The 20,752-nt window shown below is 37.1% G+C and overlaps 2 pseudogenes; both read right to left on the bottom strand.

The window, feature by feature from the left end:
• Positions 1–3,824: 3,824 nt before the first annotated feature.
• On the bottom strand, positions 3,825–4,520 carry LOC149159040 (UDP-glucuronic acid decarboxylase 2 pseudogene; annotated as a pseudogene).
• Positions 4,521–9,120: 4,600 nt separating this feature from the next.
• Positions 9,121–20,752, bottom strand: part of LOC149159039 (laccase-12-like) — a 139,326-nt pseudogene continuing 127,694 nt past the window's right edge.

Genomic DNA, 20,752 nt, shown 5'->3' with positions numbered 1-20,752 from the left:
TGTAAAAGAGAAGTCGATTCTCACTTTTTGTGTGCCTATGTTTGTTTTTTATTCTTGCAGATATGAAGGTTGTTTTATCAGTGGTTTCAGACTACTTCATGACAAACTCTAGATAAAAATCAAACTTGAATTGAAAAAGAGGGAGTTATAACTTACAGGTGAGTACTGCACCTGGAGACTGCACTCAAACAAAGAGAACTCTCTTTGTACACTCTACATCATCAAATGAGCAATTACATCATTAAGCACATTACTAGAGATCATGAAGTTGCAACCAAACTCCTAAACTCTAGGAACAAATCCTAAACTAAGGAGATATGTTACCACTGGTGTAACCATTTCTCCAATAATACAAAATAATATTAATTATTTTCAACTCCCCCCCTTAATGGAGAAAGGATTAACCTGAACTCCTAGCATCCCTCTAAACAATTAAAACTTTACACGCCCAAGAGGCTTAGTAAAAATATCACCCATGTTATCACAAGTTTTGCAATATTCAACACATATCTCTTTTGATAGTTTCTCTCGATGAAACAAAGCTAAAGTGCTCTGCCTTTTGCTGCTTCATGCTATGACCCCGGATCCAATGCTTAATGCGTAACCTGTGATAGATTTTCAATCATCCAAGTCACCTGCCCAATCGGAATCTAAAAAACCTGCTAGAATAACATCAGAAAGTGTCAATGTACAAAATGCCATAATTATTAGTACCACTAAGATACCTCAACATAATTTTTGCTGCGACCCAGCGACTTTCGAGTGGTTTTGACATGAACTGGCTCAACACACTAACAGAATATGCCAAATCTGGTATAGTTGTAGTCAGATATATCAAACTGCCAACTAGCTGTTTGTACATGGTAGCATCGACCTCTTTAGTACCGTCATCACCGCTCAACTTTAAGTTCTACTGTAATGGTGTTGCTGCTGATCTGTACTGCTCAATTCTTAACCTTTCCAGCAAGCTTCTGGCATACTTCCCTTGAGTAAGAAAGATTTGTCCAGAGTCTTTCCATCTCATACACTTGTGACATCTGATTTCTTTGATCAGATTGTTAGCATTCCATGTTATGATCATTTCATCTACATACAAAGAAATCAAAATAATTTGCCTCTGTTTATTAAACTTGGTATACATATTTGGATCACTCAAGCTCCTATGAAAGCCATGTTGAACAAAAAACGAGTCAATTTTCTCATACCACGACCTGGGTGCCTATTTTAAACCATAAAGTGCCTTTTTCAATTTACACACAGGATGTCCCTGCCCCTTTTTCACAAAACCTTCAGGCTGTACTAAATAAATTTCTTCCTTCAAGTCACCATTCAGAAATGCAGACTTAACATCTAGCTGGTGTAGCTGCCATTTTTGTTTTGTTGCTAAGGAAATTAGCATTCTAATGGTGTTTAATTTGGCTACAAGAGCAAAGGTTTCATCGAAATCTATTCCCCCTTTCTGTGAGTAACCCTTTGCTACCAGTCTAGCTTTAGGTTTCTCTATACTCCCATCTGCATTTATTTTTGGTTTATACAACCATTTGCATCCTATGGGGATTTTACCTTCAGGCAATTCAACCAAATCCCAAGTATGGTTTCTGTTTATTGATTCTATTTCCTCATACATTGCAGCCCTCCATGCATCAGAATTACTTGCTTCCTTATAATTTGTAGGTTCTACAATGTTTAAAATCATTGACATTAATGCATAGTCTTTCAATTTAGAAAATAATCGAGTATTCCTACTTGATCTCCTTGGTAGGGGACTTACCTCAAATCTGTCTATTTCAGCATTTTCTGGGCTTGCATTATTGATTACATTTCCTGATACTTCTTCTTCTTGTTTCTGCTCGTGCTCTTCATCTTCCTCACTATTTTCTTCCATTAGCAATGGAATGTCCCAATCACTGTTAGAGTCATCCTTTCCATCTTCAACCTGTTCTAGTTCTAACATTGTAAATTCCCCAGGATTCCCAAGATTGAAAGGACCAACATGTTCGCCCTCCATAAGTCACATAAGGCCTTCAACCAGATTAGAAACGAACTAGAAGCTCTGTGTCTATTCCCCATTTCCATAGACTGTCAAAGGCTCCTTGCGCAAAGCCTGAGCAACAAAATTACTTACAACTCGACCATAATCAAGGCACATTCGCGGACCGTATGTATTGAAAATTCGAGCAATCCGAACCTCAACATTTGATCTCCTGTGATAATCCATAGCCAGAGTAAAAATATCAGCCATGTTATCACAAGTTTTACACTATTCAACACATATCTCTTTTGATAGTTTCTCTCGATGAAACAGAGCTACAGTGCTCTGCCTTTTGCTGCTCCATGCTATGACCCCGGATCCAATGCTGAATGCATAACCTGTGATAGATCTTCAATCATCCAAGTTACCTGCCCAATCGGAATCTGAAAAGCCGACTAGAATAACATCAGAAGTGTCAGTGTACAAAATGCCATAATTACTAGTACCACTAAGATACCTCAACACAATTTTTGTTGCAACCCAGAAACTTTCGAGTGGTTTTGACATGAAATGGATCAACACACTAACAGAATATGCCAAATCTGGTCTAGTTGTAGTCAGATATATCAAACTGCCAACTAGTTGTCTGTACATTGTAGCATCGACCTCTTTAGTACTGTCATCACTGCCCAACTTTAGGTTCTGTTGTAATGGTGTTGCTGCTGATCTGTACTGCTCAATTCTTAACCTTTCCAGCAAGCTTTTGGCATACTTCCCTTGAGTAAGAAAGATTTGTCCAGAGTCTTTCCATCTCATACACTTGTGACATCTGATTTCTTTGATCAGATTGTTAGCATTCCCTGTTATGATCATTTCATCTACATACAAAGAAATCAAAATAATTTGCCTCTGTTTATTAAACTTGGTATACAGATTTGGATCATTCAAGCTCCTATGAAAGCCATGCTGAACAAAAAATGAGTCGATTTTCTTATACCACGACCTGGGTGCCTGTTTTAAACCATAAAGTGCCTTTTTCAATTTACACACAAGATGTGCCTGCCCCTTTTTCACAAAACCTTTAGGCTGTACTAAATAAATTTCTTCCTTCAAGTCACCATTCAGAAATATAGACTTAACATCTAGCTGGTATAGCTGCCATTTGTGTTTTGTTGCTAAGGAAATTAGCATTCTAATGGTGTTTAATTTGGCTACAGGAGCAAAGGTGTCATCAAAATCTATTCCCTCTTTCTGTGAGTAACCCTTTCCTACCAGTCTAGCTTTAAGGTTCTCTATACTCCCATCTGCATTTATTTTTGGTTTATACAACCATTTGCATCCTATGGGGGTTTTACCTTCAGGCAATTCAACCAAATCCCAAGTATGGTTTCTGTTTATTGATTCTATTTCCTCATACATTGCAGCCCTCCATGCATTAGAATTACTTGCTTCCTCATAATTTGCAGGTTCTACAATGTTTAAAATCGTCGACATTAATGCAGAGTCTTTCAATTTAGAAAATAATCAAGTATTCCTACTTGATCTCCTTGGTATTGGGACTTACCTCAAATCTGTCTATTTCAGCCTTTTCTGGGCTTGCATTATTGATTACATTTCCTGTTACTTCTTCTTCTTGTTTCTGCTCGTGCTCTTCATCTTCCTCACTGTTTTCTTCCATTAGCAATGGAATGTCCCAATCACTGTTAGAGTCATCCTTTCCATCTTCAACCTGTTCTAGTTCTAACATTGTAAATTCCCCAAGATTCCCAAGATTGAAAGGACCAACATGTTCGCCCTCCATAAGTCGCATAAGGCCTTCAACCAGATCAAAAGCGGACTGGAAGCTCCGTGTCTATTCCCCATTTCCACAGACTGTCAAAGGCTCCTTGCGCAAAGCCTGAGAAACAAAATTACTTGCAACCCGACCATCATCAAGGCACATTCGTGGACAGTATGTATTGAAAGTTCGAGCAATCTGAACCTCAACATTTGATCTCCTGTGATAATCCATAGCCAGACTTTCGGCTGTTCTCTTACCCTCCTCATAGCAACTATGGACTCCGATGGGATTAACAACATCATGCTTTATCCGTTCAAACCTCGGATTGCCAAAATGATGCAAAACATTCTCCTTCCTTCCTATGAAGAAATTGTCGACAACAATAACACTGTCACCTCTTGCCATGAGCTTGTCAAGTAGATGACTGCCAACAAAGCGAGCTTCGCCCGTCACGACAACTCGCAGGGACTTTCTCTTCAAACATAGGGTCACTTTAGCCCCCGAATTCACCGTCGAACCTGAATGATTCTGAGCAAACCGAGAAACAGGAGCCTCATAAACAACCCAATGAGGTTTGTCGGGCACAAACCTTCCATTCTCATTAACATTAGAAGCCAAAAAACTAGGATGAAGGATAAACAAAGTCGATGCGATGGAGATTCCTATCAAAATAAACAGCAGCCACTACTCCCTGAGCAAATAATCTACTGGCCTAATAATAGACCACGACTTTTCTGGCTTAAGAGTGTACTCATCACTGTTATTCATATTAGACTGATAAAATTTCTGATCCTCTCATGAATAAGTCTTCAATGAGCCACCACCGGGCAAGTCCGATCTGGTGCCAGCGAACAGATCAGGAACACCAATGCACCACCACCGGGCAAATCCGATCTGCTACCACCGAACAAATCAGGAACTCCGATGTGCCACCACTAGGCAAATCCGATCTGCTACCACCGAACAGATCACGAACTCTAATGCGCCACCACCGGGTAAATCGATCTGCTACCACCGAAAAGATTAGGAACTCCAATGTGCCACCACTGGGCAAGTCCAATCTGTTGCCACCGAGTAGATCAGGAACTTCAATGCACCACCACCAGGCAAGTCCGATCTGCTGCCACTAAGTAGATCAGGAACTTCAATGCGCCACCACCGGGAAATCCAATCTGCTGCCACCGAGTAGATTAGGAACTCCAATGCGCCACCACCGAACAAATTCGATCTGCTGCCACCGAGTAGATTAGAAATTTCAGAGTGCCACCACCGGGCAAGGACGATATGCAAAAATTGCAGATTTTCCACAGAAAAAGAGGTTGGCGCTTCTCAACAGCGAAATAACCGCGCCGAAAACAAAATCAATGCATCTCACAAAATTGGTGTGACTCAGGCTTGATTTTCCACGCCAATAGCAATTCCTGGCATGGTGGTGCGATTATCACTCTCAAAACAGTGCCAAATGGCGCGATCGTTCTTTAATAAATAGCGCCAACCCTTTCTTTCGATCAAAAAAGGCGCGACTGTTCGCGATGAAACCGCGCCAACACTTTCTTCTACTCAGAGATGAGCAGTCATCTGAGACCTGTCTTCAGGTGTTACTGCAGTCCACCTGATTCTACGAATGCTTCTGTACACTCCACCGCCACTACAGTTCTTGCATCCTAAAAAAATAAGGTTATCCCTACTCTGTGCTTTGATACCAAGATAAAAATCACACTTGAATTGAAAAACAAGGAGTTACAGCTCACAGGTGAGTATTGCACCTTGAGGCTGCACTCAAACAAAGAGAACCCTCTCCGTACACTCTACATCATCAAATGAGAAATTACATCATTAAGTACATTACTAGAGATCACGAAGTTGCAACCAAACTCCTAAACTCTAGGAACAAATCCTAAACTAAAGAGATACATTACAACTGGTGTAACCATTTCTCCATTAATACAAAATAATATTAATTATTTTCAACTACTCTTGCTCCTGGTTCTTCTATAGCCCTATTCAATCTTGGCTAACTTCCACAGCTTAACCTTTGATATGTTGCACCTATGTATTTCATAAATTTGCCATCGCTTGAATAATAAGCGTGTTGCAGTGTACGCAGGCTCATGATCGTAGTACAGGCTATTGACTGCTTCCCGTATTTCCCTTATATTCGATTATTCTTTTGTAATTAGGGCTTGCTCCACAATTTCAGATATGCAATTGTATCATTACGATAACCTGCTTCCCGTACTTCCCTTATATTCGATTATTCTTTTGTAATTGGGGCTTCGCTCCACACTTTCAGATATGCAATTGTATCATTAGGATAACCTGATTCTCATACTCCCCTTATATTCAATTATTCTTTTGTAATGGGGGCTTCGCTCCACACTTTGAAATATGCAATTGTATCATTAGGATAACCTTAATTCTAAGGTTCTTTTATTAGGAATAAAGTGCAGTCCATTATGATTATGTCCATGTGATGGAAACATGTCAATGTGATTATGCAAGTATTGCACTGTCCCAATTTTTTGTGTGTATGCTTGCTGATGGCCAAAGTCGCCTGTAATTTAGTCCCGTGTCCTCTTTCTCTATCGACCTAAAAGCGTCACGAGTCAAATCGCTTATTTTTTATTTATTATATTGATAACAATGTTTTCAATAAATCTTTTTTATTTATTATGGTAGAAGTGCAATTTTGTGGAAAATTTTATAAAAAATTACTTTTCATGGTGCATGGTTGGAATTTTGTTGTTCGTTATTATAATACAGTATTGCATAAACTGTAAAAAATGATAAGGAGAACATTGGGTTGAGCTTTTACATAACCCTTTGTAGAAAATTATATCACTGGTTTTTGAATTATTGGTAATCCTCATGATTAAGCCATTTTTTTTATTTTATTTAATTTTTATTTATTGGTAATATTGATGATTAAGTTTTTCTTTAATACTTAATTAATTTTAAAGAAAAAATAATTTAAATATTGGATAAAGAAAAATTTGAGGTTAAGTTTTGATTTGTGTTATTTAAACTAGTTTTTTGATGGTATTAACCCCTATGGCACTTCAATTGTGCAGGGGTTACCTATCAAGCTTGTGATTTGAATAAATTTCTATTGGATTTTAGAGAAATTAGACTGGAAAAACCCACAAGAAAAACTTCCAAAAAGTCTCACTAAAGATAGATTTGTTTTTATCAAAATTGTCCGAAACTCCCCAAACACACAATAAGTTCATATTCTCAACCCTTTACATTCCATTATTATGTAGCATCCATAAAACCACTAGCGTCTATTTATTTTTGGCATATATATTGTTTATGTTGATTTGTTTCAATTTTATCTTTGAAGAAAAATATATATTTCAATCTTGTAATTTAAATTTCAAGTTTGGAAAACTTCAAATTTCAATTTTCATGGTTTCCATTGGTGTGAGAAGTGAAAAAAACTACTAGCATGGTGTTTCAAATTAAGTGTTAGCCAGAGACCCGATAATTTCCACGGTCTTATCTACCATTCTCCGCTTCCGCTCCCTCTCATTTTAGAAGTGTGGATCTTCTAGAGTGGCTGTTGCCTGAATTTGAATGCTTTCTAGCACTCTACAAATTGAAGGCGAGGGACTTTTTGATTACAGTAATGAAAAGGAGCACATGACTTGCTATTGTTCCTTTTAATAGCCTCTTTGTTACGTCTATGCCTTGCCTATAAATGATGGTCATTGAGTAACTGGAAGCACCCATAAAGAGTTCAAGGTTGGTTGTTATATATTTTTTTTTCCAGTAGAAAAAACGATACTCATTAGTATTAAAGGTAGTACATATGACAAATTACAATATCATGCTTTCCATCATTGATTTACAAAAAATGTCAATGTTTCAACTACACATAGCTTTCTCTCTAAAAAACTCTTAATACCATCCTACACCTTTCGTTACCCAACATAAAATATACAAACACTACTACATAAAGGGTGGTTTTAAGACAATATTTGAGACAATTTTTGGGTAAATTGTCTTAACTTGAGACAAAAAAGAACTTGTGTATTGTCTTAAATATTGTCTTTAAACGGGTGTATAAGAAATTATTGTCTTAAAAAATTGTCTCTATAAAGACAATATATAACACAAACATTATTGTCTCTTAGGAGACAATTTCATTTTTTTCTCTCTTGAGACAATTTCATTTTTGTCTCTCTAGAGACAACACTCAGATTAGAGATAATATGTCTTTAATACTAGCTATTGTGTCTGTAGAGACAATATTAAACAATGAATCCAGAAATATCTCACCATTGAAAAGAATCGATATAAAAAACATTTAATTAAAACTAAACTACAAAATCATTGATTAATTCATGTTAGCGCACAGTGGAATCGAACCACCAACCTCCTGCTTGTAAGGTAGGCTCTCTTCCATTGAGCTAGCACACTTTAGAGTATTACGTGAAGAGTTATGGAAATCCTGAAAACTACATTTATAGTAACTGTGTAAGTGTGTAAGTGAATCTTTAGAATTGGGAGAAAAAGGAACATTCAACAAATATTAAGTTACTAGCATTTTCACCAAAAGGTGCAAGGGCATGTTGATAGTGTTTCATGGTTTTTTGACCCTTCAAATATACATATATATAGAAACAATTGAAATACATGCAGAAGGATATGTAGTCTTGGAAATGAAAATGGTGCTAAAGGATAGGTGGGCCCAATAAAAAAACCATCAATGGTTTGAGAGACCCTTGTTCCAATTTTGAAAACCCGAAGTGGAGGAAGGAAACCCCAAAAAGAATACAAGGTGTATATGTTATATAAGGAAAGTAGAGTGTCTTTTCTGAATAGTGAGTTGTGGCCTATTATGTCCCAATAACCAATGGTTGCTAGTAATAGACTATCAACTAGCATTTGCACCAAATGCTGCAAAGGAAACGTTGTAAATTGTTACCACATATGGATGAAGAAAATAAATGAAAAGTGATATGTTAGGTGATCTAACTTTAACCAAATCAATTTCACCATTAAAGAAAATTTATACAAATGCCTCAATGTTATACAACTTCCATACATTACCTTTGTCTTAAGGCGTGCTTCTAAAAGCTAATCACTCTAATGGGAAGTGAAATCTTCATGTCATAGATGAAGAACACAAAACTCTTTTATTATGTACCAAGCACTTGTCTGTACAATGATTCAATACAATTCTTCTTCATTTTGATCGGTTGCCTTTTTCGTTGGATCAAAAGGCTTCTTGAGGATAAAGGCCGCAAGGTGGCAACATGCTTATTGTGAAATATTCCTATCAAAACCCCGATGACAACATCTAAAACAAATGAAACGGGAAGGAAATGAAAGTGATGGTGGGCACTAGAGATAAGGAATGGGATCAGCAAGGAGGGATGTTAGAGGGAGGAGGCGGGAGAGTTTGAAGGGGCCCTTTTCCGTTCTTTACTACCCACGCCACACTTTCAGTCCCGACGATGTGTGAACCTCCAAATGGTAGTGCATGAACCACAAACCTACATATATTCCATGGATATTGAGTAAGCAAACATTATTATAATTTGCATCTATGCAATGATATGATTTAATACAAAGTTGAATGGGAAATGAGTTAAGATTGTGTGAATATTTTGTAGGCATTACTTGGATTGTTTGCATGGAATCTGATAGCAGGCCAACCTCCTTTGGGATCTACCACAATTTTTCTCTCAACAGGGTCAATGAGGTTAAAGTTGGGTGCATCTGTTGATTCATTGTAGTTTCCAACACCTTGGCCCACCACAAAGAAATTGAAACCATGGAGATGGACAGGATGGTTGTCTGTGCTGAAGATGCTGGTGTCTTGAAGAATTAATTGAACAATTGTGTTGAAGGGAAGGACTTTTACTCTAGTCCCATTCACAGCCTGTGTATTATTGGGTGGAGTGCCAGTGTAATTGAATGGGAATGGAGGATTGTCTGGAAAATTGGTCTTATAGACTCCTTTCATTTACTTGAAATAGTGGGACTGAAGAAGAGCAGTGTTTGGGAGAACAAAAGAAATGTTGTTGACAGAGGCAGTGAATCTTGTTCCAATGGGTGCCTGGCATGTGGCATTTCCCATCCCCTTTGGACAAGGATTCAATCCCAGACCAACTATAAAGAAAATCTTCTTGTCCACTGTTTGAGGAACTAGTGTAGGGAATTACGAGTTAGCCCAGCTTCTCAATTTTGCACTAAAGTTGGATGCAAAGGAAGTGTCATTAAGGGTAGGAAGTTTAGGCATCATAACGATAGAAGAAGTATTAGAATTGGAAATGTTGTAGCTCACAATTCCTACAACAGTGGAGTTATCAAATGTTCCACCACCTGTAACAAATGGGAGAGCTGCTATGTAAAATTGTTTAACTCCTCCAACGTTAACAATAACATTAAAAGTGAATAACACATTGGTGGTTTGGATGGGTGTTATAACAAGAGTGTTTGTATGGAAAGGCTTCACATAAACAGCATCTACTTCCACCATAATCATGTTGTGATTTGCAATGGAAAGGAAGAGCTCATCATTGAGGGAAACATTGATGATTTGAAGGAGATATGTCTTCCCAAGATTGACATTTAGAACAAATGTATCTACATAGCATGCCATGGTTAGTAAGTGAGTGAGATCCTCTTTTTGTGGCCAATATATCAAACAAGCAAAAACTTTAAATACAATTATCATTACCATTGGCGCAATTGTACAATGATATAGGAAATCCATTTATAGTGAAGGCACCTGACACATTTGGACCTCCTCGTATTTGGAGGGCTTGCTGAATAACCTTTTCAGTATCTACATTCCACCATTCTCCTACAAGGTGCTATGTGTAAAACCATTAAATTCCATCTCATATTATCTCTGGAAATTGTTATAAGGTATAGATTATCCACAAAAGGTATTAAGATATATGAACTTACCTAGAATAATGGTGACTTCTTTGGATGGCCTAGGAAATGGGTAGGGAGTGTGTGGCTTAGGATATATAATGATGGCACCATGTACACTAGCGCTTAACCAAGAAATGTGTGTGTGCCACCATACAGTTCCTCAATGTCTTGTGATGGTCAAGTTGTAAACATAACTCATTCCAGTTTGAATTGGACATTGGGTGATATAACCAGGACCATCTTCCCATCCAGACCTCAGCTGTCGAATCTCATGCCTGCATGCAAAAACAATATACATGATATCTACAACTATTTAGTAGTTGCATGCAAGCTAGATAAGTACTATTATCACATATAGAAATCAATCCATAATAATCATCAAAACACTTACTTTATCATACATATCATAAATCTCTCCTTACTAAAATTTAAAAGAACCACAAATATAGTTACCAATGAATAGTCACATTGTCCTTAATGTGGTTTACGAGCTTTATAATTACTTGATCTCCCTCCTGAGCAAAAATTATAGAACCTGGATACTATCCATTCACGGTGATCAAAGGTTTTGTGTTGCAAAGACGTATAGCATCACCTTGCCTCAACTGCAACCCAATTCATGTACAATTAGGTTAATATAATCAAACACTCGAACACCCCAGCAATCACCAACATAGTATAAATGATTTTCACTCTATATGGTTACATTGAACTTGTAATTCCTGGTTGTCTACCAGTGTTTTCCCGCTACTATATCTAGGTTATAAATGAGGACCAATAGGATGACAAATAAGAAATACTTCACAGCCGCTGCCTGGGAAGGGAAAGGGTAGGAAAAATGTATTTGAGCTCAACATTTTCCTCCTGCTAACTTAACTTAGAAACTATGAAACCTTAGCTTGAATATCATTGTGATCAGCTGGGAAGCCTTGGAATTTATACATGCACCAAGATTTCCCTGAAGATTGCCCCTGAAGATATAAGGTTGCGGGGTATAATTTGGTGGTGAATTTGTTAGGTCCCTATAATATTAGTGATTACCCCATTACTATTGTAGTTGTATCCCTTATTAATATTGTTGAGCCCCTATTGTCCCCATATTTGTATTACTATGCCTCATAGAATCCCTCTATTATTATTTTTGTGGCTTTATATTATTATTGTTAGGTCGGCTGGGTTATATTGTGACTCCATAGACTCCTATATATAGAAAGGAGGTCTTGTCATTTGAATCATCCAAGAATTGTTCATTTGTGTAATGTAAAGGAGGTTTCTCGCTCGAAGAGGCTGAATTCTAAGGCGTTGATCTCTCTTTTCTATCTTTATGTCAGCTGGTTTCATAACATTTGGTATCAGAGCTTTGGATTCTAGGGTTTCGCTGCTCCAAATAGGTCATTGTGGCATTTTCGCTATAACTTTTTTTCTGCGATGTTTCAGAAGCGAAAAAAAAACCCATTTGAGATGAAATCACACTGAACCTCAGGTCCAAATTTTAGAGCTTTTAGCGCTATATTTGCAGAGATATGATCTGAGAAAGTTGGTCTTTTTGTAGACTACTGAATTACATTCCAAATAGGTGACCTGGGGAAAATCGTCATAACTTTCTCCCTGAGCATTGGATTGAAGTTTTGTAAGAAGGTAAAGAAAGAGGATGGATTGTAGTTTCTTGTATATATCTTTTAGTGCCATAGGTTGAAACAGTAACATGTGGCACTTTATACAAGTTCGCTCTTCTGGAAAGGTCTATAATCAGGTCATCTTGGGAGATTGTGCATAACTCTTCTTGGAGAATCCAATTTGGATCAGATTGGTGGCATTGGAAAGAGGACGCAGAGGGATACTAAAAGTTGCAATTTCAGAACTGGATGATCTGAAATTACAGAGATACATTAGATTCAATATCAAAATCCTACAAAGTGAAAAGAGGTGTGTAGTTTTTTTTAATTTTTTCTTAAGCTTGGTTTGAAAAATTAGTTTGAAGAAATTCAAAGGGCATAGTAAAGAATTATTATCGGTAATTGATGCCCTGAGGAAAGAAAATGCAAACACCTAGTAAGCAACCTAAAAGCTCTAGTGTGACTCATGAAGAAGGGGAAGAAATGCAACATGATATATCAAAATTACGAGACCAAGTGCAATAAGTGTCACTTGCACAAAAAGTAACAGAATCTAAGATGAAAGATGTAGAAGCTAAAATGGATGGTTTAAAGAAAGGTGTAGAAGCTAAGATGGATTGTTTAAAGAAAGGTGTAGAAGCTAAGATGGATGGCATGGAAGATAAGATGAATGGCATGGATGCTAAAATGGATAGCATGGATGATACGATGGAAGAATTGAAGATAAATATGAATAAGTTGCTACAAGAAATGGTCACTAACGGTGAAAGTGTAGTAAAGGAAACTCATGATGAGAACAAAAAAAATGTTAATCATGATTCCATAGACTCTAATGTTGGATTGAAGACCCACCATATTCCAATAATCGATATGAGGAAGTTTGATGGCAAGGATCCCGCAACATGGGTATTACAGATGGAGTAATTTTCGATCTTCATAATGTGCAAAACACACAAAAGGTACGTATTGAAACTTTGTATTTGGAACCAAATCAGTTTGTATGGTATCAATAGCTTTGCTCTCGTAAACAAAATATCACTTGGGGAATTTTTACAGAAGAATTGACAACACATTATGAGGATACAAAAAGCGACACTTTTTTTAGCCAAGTGATAAGTCTCAAACAAAAGGGTTCAATAATGGAGCGTATTGAGGAGTTCCAAAAATTGAACATAAGGGTAAAAAATATTCCAGAGGAGCATAGGATTGATGTGTTCATAGGAACTTTAAAGGATAATATCCAACATGATGTTCGCCTTTGGGAACCTGATTCATTAGAGAAGGCATTCAGGTTAGAAAGAAAAATGGAAAGCAAAATTATGGCAACCAGGAAGCATACAAGTCACAACTATAAATATGGAAGTGTTGTTACCCCTAGCCTTCCATAACCTATAAGGTTGACACCACAACAATTGGAAGAAAAAATAGAAAAAGAGCTTTATTATAGTTGTGATAACAAATACACTAAAGGTCATAAGTGTGCTGAGAAGAAATTATTCTACATAGATTGTGAAGAGGAAGAAAAAAAGGAGCATGAAAGGTCAAAGGAAGAGGATATACTCTAGGAACAAAGCCTAGATAAAGAAGAAATGAATCCGACCATATCTTGTAATGTATTGACTGGAATTACCACTCCTCAAACCATCAAGATAGAAGGACAAATCGAGAAGAAAAAGGTAATAGTGTTGATTGATTCACGAAGTACCCCCAATTTTATTCATTGTAAGGTAGCAAAAGAATTGAATTGCTTCCTATATCCAACACGAGAGTGTCAAGTGATGATTGCAAATGGAGGAATGATAAATTGCTTAGGAAAGTGCCATAATATCAAGCTATCCATGCGAGAATATGTATTGACTAGTCCAATGCTTTCCATTCCAATGGGAGGAGTTGATGTTGTACTAGGAGTCCAATGGCTACAACCCTTGGGTACAATAGCTTTCAATTTTGAAGAACTTTTCATGAAATTTTCTATCGAAGGAAAGGAAGTTGAATCAAGGGGTATTGCAGGGAAACCGTGAAAGATAATCAGATCTAACGATATGACAAAGCTTCTAAAAAAGGAACGAAGAGGTGTAATTGCTCAATTATGTTCGCTAGATGTTTCCACATCAGAATCATATATTTCTCCAGATCTACAAAAATTCTTGGACAATCATTCCAAGGTATTTGAGACTCCCACCTATTTGTGATCATGATCATGCTATTCATCTGATTCTAGGAAGTGTTCCTCCAAACATCAGGCCGTACAGATATCCCTATGGCCAAAAGAGTGAAATTGAACGTATGGTTGCAGAAATGCTAGAGGCTATTATAATTCAACCGAGTCAAAGTTCTTTCTTTGCTCCAGTAGTATTTGTGCACAAGAAGGATGGATCATGGCGCATGTCTCCAAATTATAGGGAGCTCAACAAGCTCACTATTAAAGATCAGTTTCCCATTCCTGTCATTGATGAATTACTGGATGAATTGCATGGATCAATTTACTTCACCAAGTTTGATCTTCGTTCAGGATATCATCAGTCAAAATGAAGACTGAAGACATTTCGAAAATAGCATTTAGAACTCATGAGGGTCATTATGAATTTCTGATCATGCCTTTTGGCCTTACAAAATACACCTTCTACATTTCAAGGTTTGATGAATTCCATTTTCAAACCCTTCCTTAGAAAATTTGTGTTAGTATTTTTTAATGACATACTAATCTACAACAAGTCTTGGAAGGATCACGTTGAACATGTTGACAGGGTGATACAACTATTGGAGGAGAAACAACTATATGCAAAAAGATCCAAATGTTTCTTTGGAGTACAAGAGGTGGAATATCTGGGTCATATTGTATCTCATGAAGGAGTTAAGGTAGACCCTAGCAAAATTAAAGCCATTAGAGAATGGAAAATCCCCAATTCCGTAAAGCATCTGCGAGGATTTCTCGAGTTGACAAGGTATTGTCACAAGTTTGTTAAGAATTATGGGAGAATAGCAGCACCTCTAACAACATTATTGAAGAAAGATGCATTTTCATGAACTCCAGAAGCAACAAAGGCATTCAAACATCTTAAAGAGGCAAAGTGCCAAGCACTAGTCTTAGCTACACCGGACTTCACAAAAACCTTTATTGTGGAATGTGATACTTCAGGAAATGGAATTGGTGCTGTTTTAATGTAAGATGAAAGACCCATTGCTTTTGAAAGTCATCCAATCAAGGGAAAGCTTTTACACAAAGCTATTAATGAGAAGGAAATGTTGGCAATACTACATACACTTAAGAAATGGTGACCCCACCTAATGGGAAGGCACTTCAAGGTAAAAATGGATCATGATAGCCTTAAATACCTTTTAGAACAAAAATTATCCTCTGAACAACAACAAAAGTGGGTCACAAAGATGTTGGGTTATGACTTTAAAATCATCTACAAAAAAGGGAAGCAAAATGTGGTGGCAGATGCACTCTCAAGAAAGGATGAGGATGTGGAATCATTGTTGTGCACCATTTCTATTATCCAACCAGATTGGATAAATGAAGCAAGGGAGGAATGGAAGAATGATGAAGAAGTATGGGAACTTATTCGAAAGTTACAATAAGATTCCAGTACATCTGATACATTTAGCTGGCAAAATGATTAGTTATGGTACAAAGATCGCTTATACCTCTGTAAGAATTTTCAACTCAAACAAAAAATTCTTATGGGAATGCACACTTCTCCCTTAGGAGGGAACTCAGGATTTTTAAAAACTTACCACAGGGTTAAGAAGGAATTTTTTTGGGATGGCCTTAAATCGGATATTCAAAAGTTTGTGGCAGAATGTTTGGTTTGCCAGCAAAATAAAGTTGAAACAATTAAGACCCCAGGTCTATTACAACCTTTATCAATTCCAAGCCAATGTTGGGAGGATGTTTCAATGGATTTTATCACAAGTTTACCCAAGTCTGAGGGAAAGAGTGTCATCATGGTGGTAGTTGATAGAATTACCAAGTATGCACACTTTTGTCCATTATCACATCAATTTAAAGCTAGTACAGTTTCTACTGCATTTATGGAAACAATTCAAAAGCTACATGGAAACCCAAAGATTATTGTAAGTGACAGAGATCCCATTTCAACTGGAAATTTTTGGACAGAATTATTTTCTTGTCTTGGTACTCAGTTAGCTCATAGATCATCTTATCATCATCAATCTGATGGACAAACTAAGATAGTAAACAAATTTCTGGAAGGATATCTTCGTTGCTTTGTATCTGATAAATAGACACAATGGGTCAAATGGTTGCCTCTAGCTGATTGGTGGTATAACACTTCCTTCCATACAGAAACAAAAATGACCCCATTTATGGCACTTTATGGATATCAGCCAGCATCCATCACATCATATTTAAGAGAAAATTCTAAGGTTCAAGCAGTGGAACATCACATCGAACATCAACAACAAGTCCTCAAACTCTTAAAGGATAACCTCGTGGTGGCACATAATAGAATGAAACAACAGGCAGATCAACATTGCAGCAAAAGAAGTTTTGATGTAGGTAATTGGGTATTATTACAGCTAAAACCATATACACAAATGTCCCTCAAGCAAGTTAAGAAGGATAATAAATTATCACCAAAGTATTATGGTATGTATAAGATGTTGCAAAATATTGGTACTATGGCTTACAAATTGGAGCTTCTTGCAACATCTTGAGTGCACCCAGTTTTCCATGTTTCATGATTAAATGAGGTTATAGGCGACAATCTCCCAGTTCAAACAATATTGCCAGAACTTGATGAGGAAGGAAAAATTATATTGGAACCAGAAGAAATTACAAAACAAGAACTCGACAGCTACGAAATCGATCAAGTTTGGAGTATCTCATCAAGTGGAAGAACTTATCCGCTGAAGATTCCACATGGGAGGATGAGAATTTTATACAGAAACATCCAGAACTACTCAAGCATTGAGGACAACACTTTTTTGAAGGAGAGGGGCGTGTCAGGTCCCTATAATATTAGTGATTTCCCCATTACTATTGTATTTGTATCCCTTATTAATATTGTTGAGCCCCTATTGTCCCCATATTTTTCTTACTGTGCCCCATAGAATCCATCTATTGTTATTTTTGTGGCTTTATATTATTATTGTTAGGTCGGCTGGGTTATATTGTGACTCCATAGACTCCTATATATAGAAATGAGGTTTTGTCATTTGAATCATCCAAGAATTGTTCATTTGTGTAATGTAAAGGAGGTTGCCCCCTTGAAGAGGCTGAATTCTAAGACGTTGATCTCTCTTTTCTATCTTTTTGTGAGCTGGTTTCATAACAGAACTGGTGGAGTAAAAAATAAGAAAATGGACTCACAAACAACCTTAGACATTGCAAAAAGAAAACCATTGCATAATTGCTTTTATGCAAGTGTGCTGTCTCAGCTAAAAGAATTGTTCACTATAAGAATGAATGAATGTAATTAAGTTCAATGGAGATTAATGTGAAATCGAAAGACTTAATGTAGGGTTAGGAAATCCATGCTTTTCTGGAATGGCACAAGGTCCTATATATGAGTTAAGATATGTTAACCATAGGATCATAAGCTCGCTGAGGACCACCATGAAAAACCTGTCTCCCGTAAGTTGGTAGCACATATGGATGAAGAGCATAACTGAAAGAAAAGTGATATGTTAGGTGATCTAACTATAACCAAATCAACTTCACCATTAAATCAAAGTTGTACAACTTCCTTTCATTACCTTTGTCTTAAGGCATGCTTTTAAAAGCTAATCACTTTAACGGGAAGTGAAATCTTCAAGTCATAGATCATATATAGAAGAACCCAAAACACTTTTATTCTGTACCAAGCAGTTTGTTTGTACAGTGATTCAATACAATTCTTCTTCATGTTGATTGGTTGCCCTTTTTGTTGGATGAAAAGGTTGCTTGAGCAGAGAGACCGAAAGGTGCAAACATGCTTATTGTGAAATCTTCCTAAAAAAAACCCAACGTCAACATATAAAACAAATTAAATTGGAAGGAAATGAAAGTGATGGTGGGAACCAGAGAGAAGGGAGGGGATCAACAAGGACGGAGGTGGGAGGGGCGAGGCAATAGGGTTTGAAGGGCCCTTTTTCGTTATTTACTACCCAATCCATCTTCATTCCCCATGTTGTGTGAACTTACAAATGACAGTGTGTGAACCACACCCCTGCATATATTCTATGGAGATTGAGTAAAAAAACATGATTATAATTTTCATCTATGCAATGATATGATTTAATGCAAATTTGAAGGGGAAATGATATGAGATTGTGTGAATATTTTGTAGGTATTACCTAGATCGTCTGCATGGAATTTGATAACAGCCCAACCTCCTTTGGGAACTCCCACAATGCTTCTCTTAATAGGGACAATGAGGTTAAATCTGGGTGCGTTTGTTGATTCATTGTAGTTTCCAGCACCTTGGCCAACCACAAAGAAATTGAAACCATGGAGATGGACAAGATGGTTGTCTATGCTGAAGATATTGGTGTCTTAAAGAAATAATTCAATAGTTGTGTTGAAGGGAAGGACTTTTACTCTAGTCCCATTCATAGCCTATGTATTATTTGGTGGAGTGCCAGTTTAATTGAGTGGGAATGGAGGATTATCTGGAAATTTGGTCTTATAGACTCCTTTCAGCTACTTGAAATAGTGGGATTGAAGAGGAGTAGTGTTTGAGAGAAAAAAATAAATGTTTTTTACGGAGGCAGTTAATCTTGTTCCATTAGGTTCCTGGCATGTGGAATTTCCCATCCCCTTTGGACAAGGATTCAATCCCAGACCAACTATAAGGAAAAATGTCTTGTCCAATGTTTGAGGAACCAATCCAAGGAATTGTGAGTTAGCCAAGCTTCTCAGTTTTGCACTAAAGTTGGTCGCAAAGGAAGTGTCATTAAGGGCAGGGAGTTTAGGCATCATACCGATGAAAGAGGTATTATATTAGGAAATGTTGTAGCTCATAACTCCTACAACAATGGAGTTATCAAATGTTCCACCACCTGTAACAAATGGGCGAGCTGCTATGTAAAATTGGTTAACTCCTCCAACATTAACAATAGCATTAGCAGTGAATAACACATTGGTGGTTTGGACGGGTGTTATAACAAGAGTGTCTGTCTGGAAAGGCTTCACATAAATTGCCTGTACTTCCACCACAGTCATGTTGTGATTTGCAATGGCAAGGAAGAGCTCGTCATTTAGGGAAACATTGATAATTCGAAGGAGATATATCTTCCTAGGATTAACATTTAGAACAAATGTATCTACATATCATGCTATGGCTAGTAAATGAGTGACATCCTCTTTTTGTATTGAATATATCAAATAAATAAATAAAATTAAACACAATTATCATTACCATTGGAGCAGTTGTACAATGGTCTAGGAAATCCATTTATAGTGTAGGCATATGACACATTTGGACCTCCTCCTGTTTGGAGGTCCTACTGAATAACCATTTCAGTATCTGTATTCCACCATTATCCTACAATTTGGTGTGTGTAAAAACATTAAATTTCATCTGGTATTCTCTCTGGCCATTGTTAATGTCCAGATTATCCACAAAAGTTATTTAGATATATGAACTCACCTAGAATAATGGGGACATCTTTGGATGACTTGGGAAATGAGTAGGGAGCGTGTGGGTTAGGATGATGGAACCATGTACACTAGGTCTTAACCAAGAAATGTGTGCGCGCAATGATAGAGATCCTCTCTATCTTGTGATGGTGAAGTTATAAATGTAACTCATTCCAGTTTGAATTAGACATTGGGTGATATAACCAGGACGATCCGCCCATCCAGACCTCAACTGCCGAATCCCTTGCATGCACGTAGAAACAATATACATGATATCTACAACTATTCAATACACAAAAGAAGAGACCTGGTTTCACAATGACGAGTTCCCCAAAGCTCTCCTCTATTGTTAACAGAGACGAAGATCAATTGCCACCTGAGTATACATGTTATATCGGTGAAATTGTTCTCACCTAAAGACGTGTCACATTACTTAGCCTAACCTGCAAGCCAATGCATGTATAGTTAGGTTAATATAATCAAACACCAAGACACCATAGTAAAAACCAACATAGTATAAATGATTTTCACTCTATATGGTTACATTGAACTTTTAATGCCTAGTTGTGTGTTAGTGCTTTCCCACTACTATATCCAGGTTTTGAATGATGACCAACATGATGACAATTAAGAAGCACTTCACAGCTACTGTCTAGGAAGGGAAAGGGCAGAACAATATTTTAGAGTTCAACATTTTCCTTCTACTAGCTTAACTTAGAAACTATGAAACCTTAGCTTGAATATCGCTATGATCGGCCAGGAAGCCTTGGAATTTATCAATGTACCAAGATTGCCCTGAAGATTGCCCTTGAATATTGAAGGTTGTGGGGTATAATGTGGTGGTGATTTTGTGCAGTAAAAAATAAAAACACACACTCACAAACAACCTTGGACATTAAACA

The sequence above is a fragment of the Pinus tabuliformis genome, chromosome 5_2, assembly GCF_031772625.1.
Source record: "Pinus tabuliformis cultivar Carrire ecotype Pingquan chromosome 5_2, CPIR1, whole genome shotgun sequence".
In the NCBI taxonomy this organism is placed as follows: domain Eukaryota; kingdom Viridiplantae; phylum Streptophyta; class Pinopsida; order Pinales; family Pinaceae; genus Pinus; species Pinus tabuliformis.
Note: the sequence above shows the minus strand (reverse complement) of the source record. Positions and strands in the feature narration are given on the sequence as shown.